We start from the raw sequence: 14,997 nt of genomic DNA, 5'->3' as shown, positions 1-14,997 counted from the left end.
TGGCAGTCAAACACCACAGCTTCAGTATCTTCTTCGTGATGAAGAATATATATATATATATATATGTGTGTGTGTGTGTGTGTGTGTGTGTGTGTGTTTTAAGGACAGACACTAAGCGACTGCAAGTCACGGCGCCATTCACATCAGTAGCAGAAGGTGTTCAGAAGGGCTATAGAGAGCGAGATATTTCTAAGAGTTCGTGAACTAGTGTTACACAAGATAGGGCATTGTGATAGAACTGTTCGTGGTGTAATAGGATGACCGGAGCGGGTGACGTGGTCGGGGCTGTAGGGTGTGGCACACTAAATTACAGTTTCGCACCACATTTCCTAACAATAACCCCTTGTCCTCTACAGTGGCATCAGAGTCTGTATCCATCAATGGGATGAACTTTTACGATAAGCATTTCATCTCATTGGGGAAATTATTCACTTATGACGCAGGTGATGACTTGCATATTGAAACCTATTAGACAGTCTACAGACAGCCTGATGAATTTCGGGTTAATATAAAGGAAGTTGAAATTCATGAGTAGCCATATGAGCAGGGACGTAATCGAAAAACTTTCAGCAGTCACAAGACATTGTACGATCCTTACATAATCTGGAATTATGAAATTGCACTAGTCTGTATCACAAAAGCTGCGCCAATAGGAGCAACATGCTTCCAATCTTATTCAATGTAACAAGTTCCTTGTAGTGGTTCCTTTTGTAAAAGCTGCATATAAATTGCAGTAGTTAAGAACAAAAACGCCTTTTCCGTGCTGAACATGAGCTTTTTCTTTATTTTACTTGCGCACCCAGGCATGTTTCGCCTCATTTACAATGCATCTCCAGTGGGTGTCATATCATCGTCTAATTCATTATTTGTAAGTAATTGGTTGAAAGCTTATAGTTTTTCTTGTGGTCGCTCTGTTTCACTGTAACTGCCATTACCTTTGTCTAGAGACCCTAGACACAGAAAATGGGAGTTACAGCGATATGTTGCGAAAATAGGGTGACCACAAGGAAAACTGCAACCACCTTTCAACCTGTTTTCCACATGAGAGTAAGCTCTTTGGCTTACGAATAATGAATTAGACGCTGAACTGACTAAAGGCGCTGCAGTCTGGAACCGCAAGACCGCTACGGTCGCAGGTTCGAATCCCGCCTCGGGCATGGATGTTTGTGATGTCTTTAGGTTAGTTAGGTTTAACTAGTTCTAAGTTCTAGGGGACTAATGACCTCAGCAGTTGAGTCCCATAGTGCTCAGAGCCATTTGAACCATTTGAACGCTGAACTGACACCCACTGTAGATGCGTTGTAAATAAGGGGAAACGTGTCTAGGTGCACAAGTAAAGAAAAAAAAAAGAAACGTTAACCTACAGCATGCAAAATATTTTTCTCTTTTAAACTGCTGCAACTTCTTCAATGTTTTTCGACAAGATGCTAAAACAAAATTAGTATCTTGCTGTAGGTTTTGGTCCTGGGGACACTTTGTCTTCCATGGTCCCCATGACCGAAAATAGTACAGCCAATATCCTAGGGGCAACGGCCTTGCCGCAGTGGATACACCGGTTCCCGTGAGATCACCGAAGTTAAGCGCTGTCGGGCGTGGCCGGCACTTGGATGGGCGACCATCCAGGCCGTCATGCGCTGTTGCCATTTTTCGGGGTGCACTTAGCCTCGTGATGGTAACTGAGGAGCTACTCGACCGAATAGCAGCGGCTTCGGTCAAGAATACCACATAACGACCGGGAGAGCGGTGTGCTGACCCCTCGCCCCTTCTATCCGCATCCTCCCCTGAGGATGACACGGCGGTCGGCTGGTCCCGGTAGGCCACTCGTGGCCTGACGGCGGAGTGCAACATCCTGGGGCACGGTCAGTATTTGCGTCAGTGCTCTGACCACTAAGGGTCATTTTATTCTGAGTGGAAACATTCCAGCAATCAGAATCTCATTCTGGAACCACCATCCCTGCTACATTGTCATCCGCATCAACTTTACTATCCGTCAGCAGCCAGAGTGGCCTCTACAAGGAGGAAACGTGTACCCAACGTCAATTGAACTTGGTAATATTTTCATCGATCTTGTCATCGGCTATGCCAAACTTAATTTCTTGTGCTCTCAGGACTATAACGTTGAAGTGTCCCTTCCAGACTCTAGTTATAACAAACTTCGTGCAGGAACCATAGTGTTTGGTGGTTTAATGTACTGCGACATTATCAGGTCTTCTACCTCAGATATTATTTTATTGTTGCTTATTGTGACGTTCCCTTTCCCCTTTTGTTGTCGCTGTTGATGTTGAGCCACTACTGCTAGAGCTCGGTCGGTGGAATGGAGACGCGACGCGCAGTGATGGTTGTCCCCGTCGGATAACGTGGAACAGCACCTGAAAATCTCTAAAGAAAATTGTTCCTCGCGTAATGTATGAAAGTCCGTTTGCGAGTCCGCACAGTCTTCTCAGCGATGCGAACTGCTGATTTTAATTGTCTGTTATGGTTTTATGATGATTTGCCATGCCCGGTTAGTTGGTTATTGCAGTATTGAGTGAATCACTCATCACCGGCGTCGTTTCACAGCACTGAAGCGAGGAAAAATTCATTTGCGGTTCAGTATCAGTAGTTGTTACTTTGCTATGCAGAACTGTTCACTACGGCACGACGCATATCCTGAGATAATCTATAATGCTATCTTGCTTTCGTGCGTCGTGATATTATTTCGGCAAAACACTCCTTTCAATGCTCAATGTTCATCAAGTCACTCCTTCAATTAAAATGTTCGCAGTTAGTTAATTTTGATCATCAACTATCACACAGTTCAGTTAATGATGGAGCCAACACGTGAGATTTTCAGTTCGGTGATCGTGACAATTACGACAACTTTTACAATCGGCGTATTTGTATTATCTTAGTGTCGTCGTATTAATGTTTCCTACTCCAGGCTAATCAGGTATTGCAGTCTTCGATACTATGTCCATTCTTCGTTGTAAATGTTCACTTTGATGAAGGTTGTGTCCAACAATAATATCTCCAATAATTAAAGTTCATTAACAAGTCGTAGATTATCAGAATATCACTTCAGTTCAAGTTCTCAAGTCAGAATAACTAAGAACAAAGTCCGCGCATCTCTATCACACAATATGTCTTTTTTTTTAAAAAAAGAAACAATCTCGTAGCGTTCCGTTTGTAGTACTATAACAAACGGTGCTCTCTCTCGACTTGATAGCAAGTAAGCTAGCAAGCGACTAACTTTTCCATGATCGAGCATTGTAGACGCATTGAATTTCCTTTTCACCGCGTTTACAACTCACTTTCACAATAAATGTTATCTCTGACCAACATATTACTTTGGACATAACTTTCGTGGTACTGATTTGCAGTTATAGCTAAGATGTTTGATAGCTAATTAAAAAAACCTTTCTTTCTGTCTAGCTTTATATCATGACATACTCATTAATTATTGAAATTGGTATTCATCAAAACTTTAAGGTGTTATATTATTGGTTCAAATGGCTCTGAGCACTATGGGACTCAACTGCTGAGGTCATTAGTCCCCTAGAACTTAGAACTAGTTAAACCTAACTAACCTAAGGACATCACAAACATCCATGCCCGAGGCAGGATTCGAACCTGCGACCGGGTGTTATATTATTGTCAAAGTTGTCGTACCTGTCAGGGTAACACTGTTCCCTTCTTAAAATTATTATGACATTCATATTTGGGTTTTTGGGTTTCTTGGGGTGTTACAATGTTCAATTTTTATCTGAACTCCCGTTGGAAAAGTCTAGTTTTTTGTGATGCAATAAACTTCACTTTCATTGCATACCTGAGTATTTAACTGTGGCGTTTTAGATGGACATATTAAAAAGAGCATTAAAGATCTCTGCTCTGTGTTGAAAATAGTAACCTGGAGGCAAACAAACTAATTCTGCCAGATTTCTACGTGTACGTGCAAGAAGATAGGAGAGTTAGTGTCACAACAGGAAAGTATCAGTGCAGTAACTCACAACAGAATCAGTGCACTTATCGTAGTGTAGTTGGAAGTAACAACAGCAGCTGGTGTCAAAATCAGAGAACTAATTGGTGAAATGAAAAACCCAGACATTACGATGAGAGTTCCCAGCCAGGAAATGGAGTGCAAGGTCAATCAAGGGAGGAGGAAAATGGAGCAGTGGAAATAATCGAAATTCCATATCCAGCCCCAGGCTCTAGTCAACTGTCGTGGCTCAAGGATATATAGAACGCGAGGGCAGACTGAGGACAGTCCTACACTAAAGTATGACGAGTTCAGAGACGACATGGCCGGGATGGGGAACGCTGAAGAAGCGGTGTGTTCCGTCACAGCTTTTAAAATGTTATGTTCTCCTACCTGGAAGTTCTCACTTTCTTTTTCAGGCAGCTATCAACAACAGTACTATGTTTTGAAAATGCATGACACAGTGCTGTACTGTATTCATTTACCTTTACTATCACTTTCCGTCACAACACATCATCTTGGCATGAAAGAATAAATAACACTGCTCAAATGTCTCACTAACTGAGAAATGTAAACCGATTTACTGGTATATTCATTAGACGTGCAATGAATATACCAGTAAATGTGTCTCTGTGTCTCAATGAGGTATTTTTCATTCTTTCATACCAAGATGGTCGCTTATAGCCGTATCTGGTAGCGACAACAAATGAATCCAGTACAGCTCTGTCTCATCCATTTTTCAAACCATAAGTTTTTGTTTGTGTCATATTCCTTTTAATACCTGTGGTTTCCACAGTTTGCACGTATATCATTTTTGAGGATCGATTATGCGTTTCGTTAAGCCGTCCTGCAGCCAACAGTTAATCAATAAAATGTGTGTAAAACAAAGTCAGTAGTAAAATTATGCGTAGAACGTTGGGACTTGACGGACTGGCCAATCATTTTGTGGATGTATGTACGTCCATGTTTCCCTATCTCACAATTACGTGGCACAGTAGTCCCATACTGCATGTTTTACAAATTTTTAAGATAATGAAGTGCTGTCGAAATGTGCTTTTATTCTCATTGGCGAGCGTTAAGAAGGAAATATGTATTCATGCTCTAAAAAGGTGCTTTACCCACGATACCCCACCTCATTTTCTTTTAACAGCGTTTAACCTAACGTAAGCAAACCTAACCTTCCGTACGTTGCGTGAAACAAGTTTCTTTTTGTTGTTAACTGACAATTTATTTTTTTTGCAAAAACCATTAATTTCTGCCATTTGTATTAGAGTTTTGAAGGGTGTAACGAATTATGACGTTGGAGATGACTCTAGCATGTGCGGCATGGGGGGGGGGGGGAGGATTTATGGCTTTTATGTTCTGCGTGGTCACAGATTGCACTAAAGGCGATATTATGAGGTTTTTGGCCTACCGCAAGCTGCAAATTATGCCCTGGGGCTGAGATGTTTAGAGTTCTTGTCAGATACAGGTTTTTCCAATAGAGCGAGGAGCGATCTTGATCGTATTTATGTTAGGAAGTTTGTTTGCTTCTGTGTCACTTTCGTATTGGCACAGGCCTGTGTTGCTAGAATGTGTCGTATAGTTTGGAAAACGTCACTCTTTCTGAATTTACTATGCATAGTGCACATGTCGCTTAGAACATCATACTTGCAGGTTCGAATCCTGCCTCGGGCATGGATGTGTGTGATGTCCTTAGATTAGTTAGGTTTAAGTAGTTCTAAGTTCTAGGGGACTGATGACCTTAGAAGTTAAGTCCCATAGTGCTCAGAGCCATTTGAACCATTTGAACCATCATACTTGCAGACCTATGATCGAGTACGGGACGATTTTTAAAAATAAACTTTTTGGGGGAACGAGGTTTGTTTAAATTATGTTTAACGAGATTGTTTGGGTCAGGGTCAGCACTTAACGTTTATAGTGGAGATCGTGTTTTGCTTTGCCTTGATTTGTGATGAAGTAAATTAATGACAGACATCAAGCTAAAGACCTTTTTATTAAATATTTCACAGTTGCACATCAGGATTAATTTTAATTTCCGATTTTTTTGCTTGTGCCTTTGTCCCGCAATGATGCAGGGTCGGCATGGTGAATCGGATTTGGCATGTTAATGTTAAAGGGGTGGCTGGACGCCCTTCCTGCCGCCACCCCGTACCCACCAGGACAGAATTAGTGTACCCCAAATGTCTGTGTCTAGTGTAATACATGGAATAGTGCGAATGTGTTCAGATGCCTGCGAGCCGTGTAACTGAGGCGGGACGTGGGGACCAGCCCGGTATTCACCTAGTGGGATGTGGAAGACCGCCTAAAAACCACATCCAGGCTGGCCGGCACACCGGCCTCCGTCGTTAAGCTGCCGGGCGGATTCGATCCGGGGCCGACACGCCTACCCGAGTCCAGGAAGCAGCGCTTTAGCGCTCTCTGCTAACCTGGCGGGTCATTAATTTTAATTTTCGATGATGGGAAAGATTTAATGTCAAGATTACCGTGTACCGTTGTGATGTTGTGTACAGTGCAAAACTTGCTAATTTAATCTTATGGCTGTTACTTAGCGGATGCGCCGCATAGCAAGACATAGAAGAGCCTCGTCCAACGCTTTGAGTAACGGGCCTCCAACCCTTGGAATGACACAGATTTGCGACTGCCTCACATGCTCCACCACAAAGCACAAAGAGCCACTCGCATGCACCTGTTGTCTTCACCACGTATTACTGCCCATTCTGCATGTGTGAACAGTTTGTGAGATAATCCTCTAAATAATGCACTTGTGCTTTTACTTTAAATTTGCGAATTTACGTGAGTGTATCGACTCCTAAGACCTCATATCTAATCGCTGGATTAATTTCGTTCGTCTAATATTTTTGTAGTTCGGTATTTTGTTATTCCTTGTGAATTTTATATTTCGTTGTCTCGTCTCACAAGCTACCGAAGCCATTCTGCTGTGTGCATTGTCAATACTGTTATATTGTTATATTAAGTTTCCTTAATATAATACGAACTTAAAGTTATTCTGCCTTTCATTTCTAACGAAAATCACGTCGCTTTCATGTGATTTTTAATTTGTGTGACGTATTTTCGGAGTATCGCGGCTGGAACAGATGAGTCGACGGCACATTGTTAGTAGATGTCGAAGACCAAATGGTTTCGAATTCAATCATTACTTTGCACTGCGTCTTACCCTATACGTCCCTGAGATACTTGGACAGGTCATTTTATGTGTCTCTTCACACAAGCTACGCAAAGAATGATTTAGCCATTCGTCTACTAACAACGACGTCGTTGCGCCGTCTGCACCAGTAGGATACAGGCCCCACGAATATTGAAAAGTTTGTGATGGTGGTTAATTTCCCTTATATGTTGCACTCTCAGCTTCATGCCGAACAAGGTACGAAACATTGGCTGTATTACCGTGCTGAGCCGTACGTACTGCGGAAGACAATACGCGCAACCGCCATCTGGCGGCACATGCCCTTTTTTAAAACTTATCTTAAATCATTGAAATTACTATTCTTGAATCTATTTACTATCAGTAACGTGTCAACCCTGTCAGCAAGCACAATACAGGTAACGACAAACATGAGCCTTTGGCGAATATGAAGCCACAAAGGCAACCATCCTTTCAAGTGAGCATAGTTTTACACTACAAAAATATGTAATTGAACCGTACCCCGGAAGCGAAAAAGTTTTTACTCTTATTCTGCACATTAGGCCAGCATAAAAACAATACATTTTTGTGTAGAACAATTTTACATACAAACATAATTAGTTTCTTTTCGAAAACTTGGGACCCACCGAACTGCAAATAATTATTCACACCCATATATTTTGCAATATAAACAAGTGCTATTAATTTTTGTGCCATTCTGTACTCAATACGATAAATAACTCGTAAATAGTTAGAACACATTAAAAGGGCTTTTCTAGCGTAACGGACACAGTATAATATGTTAGAGGACGTTAGTAGATAGGTTATCACGAATCATCAAGTTCACAAAGTGTCCTTGTGACACAAATTTCCAGAGATAAGTCTTCCATGTTGTAATGACACATTCCTATGCAGAGACATACAATATCTTAAAAGCTGCGCCAAAGATAAATTGAGAGGCATGTATATTATAATCTTTGTAAAGTTCACATTGGATTCTCTTTTGTTTGATACTCCAAGGAGCTAAGGGACACTTTCGATTGTTGCCTCGTGGAGGATGGACGTAATTTTTGGTGTCTGCGGAAAGGCAGCCATATTGTTAGTAATTATGGTTTGTGCGACGAGCACAGCAAGTCTTATTGTGTTGTGAATAAAAAATAGTGAAAAGTATCGAAGTGTTACGAAAATTATTTATAGCGACGTAGCATAGTATTCCTTGGTTTCCACCGTCTTCGTGAAGTGAACCGATGCCGACTCATGATGGTACACACGGTCACCAAAGAGAAGAACATCGATGGCGACTAATGAATTAATATTGTGGCAGAAGGACTAATTCTACGTCTAAGGTGAGAACTCTGATTAAATCAACAATGACGTGGAATTTAAAATATAAAATGTTTTTTATTTATTTCGCCACAATGTGCCAGATTTGTGCAAACAACCAACATTATTACAGAAACCATGTTATTCTCATGTGGGAGAACATTAGTTTATGAGATCTGATCATGAACACAATAGCAAAGTAGGCTCGTAGTCATCCAGTGGAGTGCTTTATATAATTGTTTACATGATATGAACTCAGTGTAGACTCGTTGTTGATCTTTTCATTCCACACAGCAGCAAAAGAGCATTCAGTGTAAGAAAGGGAGGGGGGGGGGGGGGGAGTTCAGGCCACCCCCTCTGGTTGAAGTCTGCGCGCAGCGTCAGGGGCCATTAGTCCCAGAGAGCAGGCGCGCACTGGTAGGCTCCCGAGTGTTGCCAACTGTTTGCTCAGTACTCAACAAGAATCATGAAACAAAGTCAAATCTCAACATCAGTGCTTAATAAAGACTCGTTCACACACTGTTGCACCGAGCGAGGTGGGGCAGTGGTTAGCACTCTGGACTCGCATTCGGGAGGACGACGGTTCAATCCCGCGTCCGGCCATCCTGATTTAGGTTTTCCGTGATTTCCCTAAATCGCTCCAGGCAAATGCCGGGATGGTTCCTTTCAAAGGGCACGGCCGACTTCCTTCCCCATCCGCCCCTAATCCGATGAAACCGATGACCTCGCTGTCTGGTCTCCTCCCCCAAAAAACCAACCAACCAACACACTGCTGCCAACACCATGTTCTGAACTGACGGCCTGATGCACTTCCTGGTTTTATGCAGAACTTTGATCATGCTTCGCTTTGCTTTGGACTCGCTTTTTATACACTGTCTGCAATGTCTGTAAGTTGCTGCTACACGTCCTCTGTGCAGGCTCAACATTTACTAGTCTTCAAAATATGTAATCCTAAGCAAACAACAGTCGTGGACTGTGCGGCTGGTCGCGGCGGAGGTTCGAGTCCTCCCTCGGGCATGGGCGTGTGTGTGTTTGTCCTTAGGATAATTTAGGTTAAGTAGTGTGTAAGCTTAGGGACTGATGACCTTAGCAGTTAAGTCCCATAAGATTTCACACACATTTTGAACTAAGCAAACAACACTGCCTGAGAGAGCGGAAATGCCTCTTTAATTTTAAAGAAAATTATTTACAAATTGAAATTCACTTGCATCTTGAGCAAAGTATTTAACCGTCAAACATTTTTAAAAAAGGGTGTTATGATAATCACGTTGCATAAAATTAAGCCTGGTGGTCAATGGTCCATGCAAATATCTGATTAATGACGTAGATGGTTACTACAACCCTGGTAACTAGCCTGCACTTCCAATACAAACTAAAAATTACGTCTTTGTTTGATTAATATCATGTGGCACAGAGATTCCTGGTGTTATATTTCCATATTATTATTACATTTAACTACTTATAAGCTTGAGGTGCCACACGAATTCTCATATCATGATATTCTTAAAACCAAGCAGGCAATATGATGTTTTGCACATTTTCTGTACCATCGTGATGCAAGACTATTAAGAGCTGTAAAATGCAGATAAAATACGTTCTGAAGATATTCGTTGATAACTAGTATCATACTGCCAATTCTGAATCTTTAGGCTTTATTACAGAGACTATATTTAATATATAATGGATGTAATTGTGTAATTATTTATAAACGTATACAGTTGAATGTAATTAGATAATGTACAAGATGCCCAACTTTACTTCCGCCGTTTGCCGATATGTGGCGACAACAGTAAGTAGCGGCCGAAAGAAACAGATCGCAGACGTCAGGCAGTTAGCTTGGACCTCGGTCAACATAACCTCATTCAAACATTAGTCGATTTGTGTCTGCATCATAAAGTTGTTCTTGACTGAAAATGGCAGTTTACGAGCCTAATTCTCGTCATTTGCGGGAGGTGTTACTGTTTTGTTTCAGTATGAAGAAAACAGCGGCTGAGTCTCATCGAATGCTGTCAATTACGTATGGTAAGGACGCTGTTAGTGAAAGAACGTGCCTTGAGTGGTTTCAAAGCTTCAAGAACGGTGATTTTAACGTCGTAGACCGGCATAGTGGCGGAAGAGAGAATGTTTTCGAAGATGCAGAATTGGGCACATTGCTGAGTGAAGACTCGCGTCAAACTCAAGAAGAATTGCACGATTAGAGGGAGTGACACAGCAAGCCATTTCAAAACGTCTCAAGGCTATGGGCATGGTTCAGAAAGGAGGAACCCGGGTCCCGTGTGAGCTGAAACCAAGAGACGTTGAACGGCTTTTGTATGTTTGTGTACAGTTGCTTCAGAGGCAAAAACGGAAGGGATTTCTGCATCGCATTGTGACCGGGGACGAAAAATCGGTCATTACGATAACCCTAAACGCAAAAAATCATGGGGATATCCCGACCATGCTTCCACGCCGACGGCCAAAACGAATATTCACGGCTCCAAGATCATGGTCTGCATTTGGTGGGACCAACTCGGCGTCGAGTACTATGAGTTGTTAAAACAAAGTGAAACAATCACAGGTGGTCGTTATCCAACGCAGTTAATGCGTTTGAGCAGAGCATTAAAAGACAAACGGCCGCAATACAGCGAGAGGCACGATAAAGTGATTTTGCAGCACAACAACGCTAGACCCCACGTTGCAAAAGAGGTCAAAACGTACTTGGAAACGTTAAAATGGGGAGTCCTACCCCACCCGCCGTATTCTCCAGACATTGCTCCCTCTGACTATCACCTGTTTAGATCAGTGGCACACGGCCTGGCTGACCAACACTTCCGATCTCATGAAGAAGTCACAAATTGGATCGATTCGTGAATCGCTTCAAAAGATGAACAATTTTTTCGACGCAGGATTCGTGCACTGCTCGAATGATGGGAGAAAGTAGTGGCCAGCGATGGAAAACACTTTGAATGATACATGTGTAGTCAATTTGGCGGGATTAGCCGAGCGGTCTAAGGCGCTGCAGTCATGGACTGTGCGGCTGATCCCGGCGGCGGTTCGAGTCCTCCCTCCGGCATGGGTGTGTGTGTTTGTCCTTAAGATAATTTAGGTTAAGTAGTGTGTGAGCTCAGGGACTGATGACCTTAGCAGTTAAGTCCCATAAGATTTGACACACATTTGATTTTTTTGTAACCAATTTGCTTCATTAAAGCCTCAAATGTTGGGGAAAAACGGCCGAAGCAAAGTTTTACACTTTGTAGATATTTTAAATTTCTGGGTAATCGTCAAGGAAACTTTGTTCGAATGTACCGACAGCAATGACGAAATGACATTACCTGTGCAGTTGTATATATTTGCGTATGGAGAGTCTCAATTGCGGTGCGAGCATCGAGGAAACACAGCAGCTTGAGTCTTGAAAGAGTGTGGAAGAGCTTGTTGGGCGCTCCCGCGGACGAGGTAGTGGAGTTACGAAATGGTTCAAATGGCTCTGAGCACAATGGGACTTAACATCTGAGGTCATCAGTCCCCTAGAACTTAGAACTATTTAAACCTAACTAACCTAAGGACATCACACACATCCATGCCCGAGGCAGGATTAGAACCTGCGACCGCAGCGGTCGCGCGGTTCCAGACTGAAGCGCCTAGAACCGCTCGGCCGCAACAGCCGGCTTGTGCAGTTACGATGGCTCCAGTGGAGGCGCATCTACTTTATTAACCAGCAAGTATTTGGAGCACGGTCGGAGTGGACAGGCGGAGAAAGCTGTAATTCTAATTGCTGCCTGTCCCATAATTATCCGTGGCTCTGGAGACGACTTGTTCTCAACCAGCAGCAGCAACAGCGGCACCTCAGCGTTGTCGTCGGCTATATCCTTCGCCGTCCGCATAGCTACGACTTCGTAAGACTGTTAACTGACAGAATACAACTAATATGGTACAGGCATTACGGAGTGGCCTTTCTTTAACAAACTTTAATGACTAACATTCCTGAATAATAACCTGTAATTCTTAATACTTGTAGGACACCTCTTTTGTCATTGTCCTCAGACATAATTACCAAGCAGTGTCGCTTTCCTTTCCATGCAGTCACCGAGTATCGTAGTAGTAGTAGTAGTAGCTTTATTCATCTGTGGATCTCTTTTTACAAAGATATAGGACATGTCAAAGTATTTGCAAGTTTAGACCAATTTAAAATAAGCTAATTCGTATACACATATATTTACAGACTTCTAGTTAGACATAATCATTAGATTTACTCCTGGTGTACAATAATTTTTTTACAAACAACTTATTAAATAACGTAATGCCACACCGTTCACTAACATCTTACTATCAGTCACTGTACACACTATATACACATCGTTTCATAACACTTCACTCACTACACACACACACGCCCACACACACACACACACACACACACACACACACACACACACACACACACACACACTGGTGATCTCTGTGTCATTTTCTGTACTGCAACTTCCCACTTGCTATCCTGAAGAACTGAGTCAGCATCCCTCCATAATGAGTGAGGTGTTGAGCTCAGAAGGAGGAACAGGTGTTAGTATTGTGCCATGCATAGCTTGGGGGTAAGTATTTCTAGAAAGGAAAAAAGAAGGAAAAAAACAAAAAGTGAAGGTGTTATGTGGAATGTTGGACGTTTTATAATCTTTATTGTTATTAGTCATTTGTACAACATTTTTTTATCAAGCCCCTACTCTGTTTTATCTAAGTAATCCTTCAATGTATGAAATGTATTGCATAATAGGTACTTTTTAGCTGCCTCTTTAAATAAGCGTATTTTTGCAATTTCTTTAATCTCTTTTGGCAATTTATTGTACAGTTTTATTCCTTGGTAGAAAATGCTGTTAAAACCCCCACTGTTTTGAACAGATCTTTACAATGAGGTCGACTAGTATTTTTGGTTATTATTCTTATGGTTCTTTTCTGGAGTTTGAAAATTGTGTTCATATTTTGTGCGTTTGTTCCTCAAAAAAGAATTTCATAGCTATGAATTGAGTGTACATATGAATAATATGTAACTAAAAGAGACTGCATGCTACACACTGATGATAGGATTGTAAGGGCACTGCATGCTGAGGACATTCTGTTTGCAAGTACCTTTGTATGTTCACACTACTTCAACTGCGAATCAATATTCATTCCTAGAAATTTTGCATTTATCACACAGTCTACAGAGGTGCCATCTACATTTCATTTACCATTGTCATTTTTCCTCTTAAAACTGAAGTTCATGGCATTAGTAATTGATGTATATCAGGAATAGTATTGGTCCTAATATGCTACCTTGCAGAACACCTATATTAATGTATTTTGGTTCCGATAAGTGTTTTACTAAATGTTTGGATCTATTTGAAGTATGTGCTATCTCTACTTTTTGTATTCTACCTGATATGTATGATTGAAACCTCCCATTAGCTACCCCTCTTATTCCTAACACTTCTAATTTATTTAATAGACTCTTGCGGTCGACTGTATCAGATGCCTTAGAAAGATCCAAAAACATGTCTGTGACACACTCATCTTTATCAAGAGAATCAAGTACTACTTTTGTGAATTCTACTATGGCTGACTCCGTATTTTTGCCACGTAAAAATATGAAAACTGATTAACTCTTTACTGTCTGTTTTTTTTTTTTTTTTGTTTGCTAATGACAAGTTTCAGTCTAAATTTTGCTGCCTCAGTAACTGTTGATTCATGTATTTCATAACATATGTTTAGCTAATTTGCAACTTTGATTGTTAACTTCACTTACTTAAAGTAACGTTTTCACTGGCAAAACTAATAACTGAAGATACATCCAAAATTGAGGGTGCGCAATTTCATTTTTTCTGTATTTAGCTTAGCGAGTGACTTCTGCTGGCTTGGTACATATTTACTGTTCTTATGTTAAAAGGAAATTAGTTGCTCATTTGCTTAAACTAAATCCAATCCAGTCTGTCAATAATTAAATGTATCTAGTCGTTTTCCAGTTTTTGCATTACGTTAGGCTGAGGTTGCCGAAAGACATCTTTTAAATTTCGGTTACAATCAGCCATGTATTTAACCAGCAACTCCATTTAACTTTGTTTTCAGAATTTAGTATTTCAAAATAAGTAACTGCAAATTCAGTGCTTTCTCATTCATTTATTTTCTCGTGAACTGTGGTGTTATGGAAAAACGTGACAACCTTCTGTTGCCATACCAGTGATTATATGCTTAAATTTCTTTGCCAGTACGTTTCTTAGGGTTCTGGAGCTCTAGTTGGTTGGCGACAGTTAAATTATCCTTTTATTTTTTTTTTTTTTTTTTTTGCTAATCAGTATTTTTCCTTTTAAATACTAGGTGGTATACCAGTGATTATATGCTTAAATTTCTTTGCCATTACCTTTCTTAGGATTCTGGAGCCCTAGTGGGTTGGCGACCGTTAAATTATTCTTTTCTTTCTTTTGCTAATCAGTATTTTTCCTTTTAAGTACTAGGTGGTATCCTTTTCCCTCTGTGCCGTTCGTGAGCAATTGCACTAAATTCCACACGTTTCAAAATTGTTCTCAGTATTTAAATTTGGTTTACAATACATTCTTCCTTCAGAAGG

General features: G+C 41.1%; 1 pseudogene; it reads left to right on the top strand.

Moving 5' to 3' along the window:
- Positions 1–1,525: 1,525 nt before the first annotated feature.
- LOC124778884 lies at positions 1,526–1,643 on the top strand (annotated as a pseudogene).
- The last annotated feature ends 13,354 nt before the right edge of the window (positions 1,644–14,997 follow it).

Source organism: Schistocerca piceifrons, chromosome 2 (genome assembly GCF_021461385.2).
Source record: "Schistocerca piceifrons isolate TAMUIC-IGC-003096 chromosome 2, iqSchPice1.1, whole genome shotgun sequence".
NCBI lineage: Eukaryota > Metazoa > Arthropoda > Insecta > Orthoptera > Acrididae > Schistocerca > Schistocerca piceifrons.
Note: the sequence above shows the minus strand (reverse complement) of the source record. Positions and strands in the feature narration are given on the sequence as shown.